General features: G+C 42.0%; 1 non-coding gene across 1 annotated transcript; it reads left to right on the top strand.

Annotated features, from left to right (window-relative positions):
• The first annotated feature begins 2,805 nt into the window (after positions 1-2,805).
• On the top strand, positions 2,806-2,912 carry LOC123805255. Its single transcript, XR_006783285.1, has one exon. It is a non-coding gene; the product is annotated as a U6 spliceosomal RNA (small nuclear RNA).
• Positions 2,913-4,431: the final 1,519 nt, after the last annotated feature.

Here is a 4,431-nt window from a genome sequence, read left to right as displayed (position 1 = left end):
ATATCTCAGCTGCAATGATTATCCCTTAGGAACATGGAATCTCAGCCTCACACTGGACTCCACAACCTGGCAAAACAGACCCAGGAAGAGGCACCCACATAACATCTGGCTGTGAAAAATAGCAAGGATTTTGTATGCTAAGGAGAGATGGAAGTCTGCTAGAAACCCAAATGATCTCTTAAAAGGCAACACATAAAATCTCGTTTTCAGACACTCACCCTTGGCTTTGGCAGAGGAAGGGAGGATTGGAGCAGACTGGAGTCATATAAAGACAGATTAGGTTGTACGGTTCTGCAGAGAGAGCTGAAGGGACAGCCAGCAGGTTCCCTGTGCTGAGTCCTTCTCCCATTACCACACACAGATGCCATCTTTCCTGGGTCAAGCAGTCCCTCCCAAAATGCACTAGTCCCAGGGGGCCTGCACAAGACCCACCTTCACTACTCTCTGTCACATGGCCTTGTTGAGCTCCCACCCTGCAGAGGAGTCTGTTGCCTGACCCTGTGGTATAGACTTTCTTGAGGGGACCTTGAGGGGAAACACTGAAATAACAGAGGCAATGGTGTGTGGCAATGGGGCAGAGGCCATTTCTCCTGTCTCCTTCAGGTTACCACAGAAACTACCACATGCAGTGGGTGCCAGAGAAGTGGCACCCAAATCCCCACTACCCAAAGAAGTTGTGCCTTGCACTAGAGAAGCAAAACACTGACCCCCACAGGCCAGAGTAATAGCTATGCATCCCCTCATGAAAGATCCACTAGACACATCAGGAAAGAACCACTAGCTCCCCTCTCCTGACTCCCTGAGGCCCTGCCTTGCTGAACTTACAATCTGTAATATTGTCAGCATGCTGTTTCTGGTGCAGAAGACTTTTTAGGAGGTCTGGGCACACTCTGGGAAAAACTTAGTTGTGTGGCTCTTGGTTGGGGGCCATTTTCCCTTGAACACTAGACCAGAGCCACTAATCCTGTGCAGAGCCCTTCCTTCACATGTGCAAATCTTGGTCTGTTCGGGACTGAGAAACATTGCTGGCTTCACCCTGATGAATACCTAAAATGCTGACTCCCCACTAAGGTCTGTGGGCACCCGGCTGTTGGCAGGTAACCTTTGTGCACCCTGAGACTCTTGCTGAGCGGCCTCAAAGCCAGCACTGAGGTCATGACTAAATCTGTACCAATCTGGTTAACACCACTTTCCCCTACTTGGTGACAAACTGACAGACTCCTTCAAGTAACTCACTATAGCCAGAGGCTCTTTCAGTGGCTGAGTCTAACAGGCAGCTCAAGGTAGAAGCGGATCTCAGGGAGGCTTGGGCCTGTGGCTGAACTGCCCCTGGGCTCAGTGCTGGTGGAAACCAGCCTTGATATACAGCTTGGATGCTCCTATGCACACCCAGACCCAACAGAGGCAGCCATATACTGTAGATGATCACTTTGTAGCTCCAAATAGGTAACCCAGGGCCAGTTACAAGTAAGGCCTGACATTGATGGCACTGTAGTTCCTTCCAAGTGGCCCCAGAACCAACACATCCAGTGGTTCATAACAAATCAAAGCATGATGAAATTAACTCCATAAATGGTACACAAAAAGGAGATCTTATCAGTCATCAGAGCCTGCTAAAGTGAATTTATATTTGTGGAGTCAGCTCCTGCACAGGAGCTTACACATTACAGTCAGGGTCAAACCTCATAGCTAGCCAAAGAAGCAACCCCACCCACAGATGGGCCAACAGCAATCAAGACTTAACTACAATAAGAGGGCTGTATAACACAAACAAGGAAGATTTCTGGAGCACCTAGCTCAGGTGATCAGAAAGAGTCCACCATAAGACACTTACCACATAAGGCCAGAATGCCAAGAATGGGAGACATAGAAGATCTATCTAATACACAGAAACAAATATAGAGAGACAGCCCAAATGGGGAGACAAAGAAACATGCCCCAAATGACAGAAAGGGAGAACTCCCCAGAAAAATAGCTAAAAATAGCAGAGGCAAGCAACCTATCAGACACAGAGTTCAAAACAATAGTTATAAGAATGATCAAGGAACTTACTGAGAACTTCAAGAGAAAGATAGCAACCATAAAAAACAGAGAAGTCATAAAAAAGAAGCAGTCAGAAATGAAGGATACAATATCTGAAATGAAGAATACATTAGAAGGCATAAACAGTAGGTTGGATGATGGAGAAAATCAATTCAGTGATCTGGAAGACAAGGTAACCAAAACCAAAAAATCAGAGCAGCAAAACCCCAAATTTTAAAAAAAATAATGATTTTTTTCAGAGACTGAGGGAACAACATGAGGCAAAACAACATCCCCATCTTAGAGGTACCAGAAAGAGATGAAAGACAACAAGGGATTCAGAACCTATTTAAAGAAATAATGATGAAAACTTCCCTAACCTGGTGAAGAAAATAGATACACAAGTTCATGAAGCACAGAGAGGCCGAAACTAGATGAACCCAAAGAGGCGCACACAAAGACATATCATAATTATACTGGTAAAGATTAAAATCAAAGAGAGAATCTTAAAAGCCACAAGAGAAAGGCAGTTAGTTACCTACAAGAGAGCACTTATAAGACTCTTGGCTGATTTCTCAACAGAAATATTTCAGGACAGAAGGGAGTGGCGTGAAATTTTCAAAGCGATGAAAGCAAGGACGTACAACCAAAATTACTCTACACAGCAATGCTATAATTAAGAATCAAAGAAGAGATAAAAAGCTTCCCAGACAAGAAAAACCAAAGAAGTTCATTATTACCAAAACCAGTATTTTAAAAAAAAGTGTTAAAGAATATTCTTAAGTGCTCACTTCAGCAGCACATATACTAAAATTGGAATGATACACAGAAGATTAGCATGGCCCCTATGCAAAGATGACATGCAAATTCGGGAAGCGTTCCATATTTTTCAGAAGATCAGATCAGCGAGTTGGAGGACAAACTAGAAAAGAACACCCAGAAAGAGCAAGAAAAGGAAAAGAGGCTCAGAAAGAATGAAGAGGGATTAAGAGAAATGCAAGACAATATGAAACGCAATACTATCGAAATAATAGGGATACCAGAAGGAGAAGAAGAAGAACAAGGGATAGAAAAACTATTTGAAAAAGTAAAAATGGAAAACTTCCCTAATTTGATGAGAGAAAAACTAACACAAATCCAAGAAACACAGAGTCCCAATCGAGAGGAACCCAAAGAGGCCCACCTCAAGACACAACATAATTAAAATGGCAAAATTTCAAGACAAAGACAGAATCTTAAAGGCAGCAAGGGAAAAACAGGAAGTAACATACAAGGGAGCCCCAATAAGGCTAACAGCTGACTTCTCAATGGAAACACTCCAAGCCAGAAGAGAATGGCAAGAAATATTCCAAGTAATGAGAACCAGAGGACTGCAACCAAGGCTACTTTACACAGCAAGGCTCTCAATCAAGATAGAAGGTCAAATAAGGAGCTTCCCAGACAAAAGAAGTCTAAAAGAATACACCTACCCCAAACCAGCTCTCCAAGAGATGCTAAAGGGACAGCTTTAAGAAAAGGAAGGAAAAGAGAGACAGAGAGAGCGAGAGAGAGAGAGAGAGAGAGAGAGAGAGAGAGAGAGAGAGAGAGAGAGACGTACATAAATGGCAATGAATAAGTACCTATCAATAATAACCGTATACATAAATAAATTAAATGCTCCAATCAAAAGACATAGAATAGCTGATTGGATAAGAAAAAATGAACCACATATCTGCTGTCTAGAAGAGACCCACCTCAGGATAAAAGACCTACACAGGCTGAAAGTGAAGGGCTGGAAACAAATTTTCCAAGCAAACGGACAGGAAAAAATGGCCGGGGTAGCAATACTCATATCAGACAAAATAGACTTCCAAAAAAAGGTCCATGAAAAGAGACCCAGAAGGTCACTTCATAATACTCAAGGGAAAAATCCATCAAGAAGACATAAATATTGTAAATATATATGCACCCAACATAGGAGCACCGAAATACATAAAGAAAATCTTAGAGGGTTTCAAGAAAGATATGGACACCAAAAAAAACTACAGTGGGAGATTTTAACACCCCACTATCAAAAATGGACAGATCTTCCAAACAAAATATCAACAAAGATATTGTGGCATTGAACAATACCCTTGATGAAATGGACTTTACTGATATACACAAAGCCCTCCATCCAAAAGAAGCTAAATATACACTCTTTTCAAATATACACGGAACATTCTCAAAGATAGACCACATGATAGGACACAAAGCAAGCCTCAACAATTTCAAAAAATTTGAAATCATACCAAGCATTTTCTCGGACCACAAGGGACTGAAGCTAGAAACCAACCCCAAGGAAAAAAAACAAAAACACTCAAAATCATGGAGATTAAATAGCATGCTATTAAACAATGAATGGGTAAAGAATGATATTAGGGAAGAAAT

The sequence above is a fragment of the Phyllostomus hastatus genome, unplaced genomic scaffold, assembly GCF_019186645.2.
Source record: "Phyllostomus hastatus isolate PE091 unplaced genomic scaffold, TTU_PhHast_1.1 phas_scaffold_28, whole genome shotgun sequence".
In the NCBI taxonomy this organism is placed as follows: Eukaryota; Metazoa; Chordata; class Mammalia; order Chiroptera; family Phyllostomidae; genus Phyllostomus; species Phyllostomus hastatus.
Note: the sequence above shows the minus strand (reverse complement) of the source record. Positions and strands in the feature narration are given on the sequence as shown.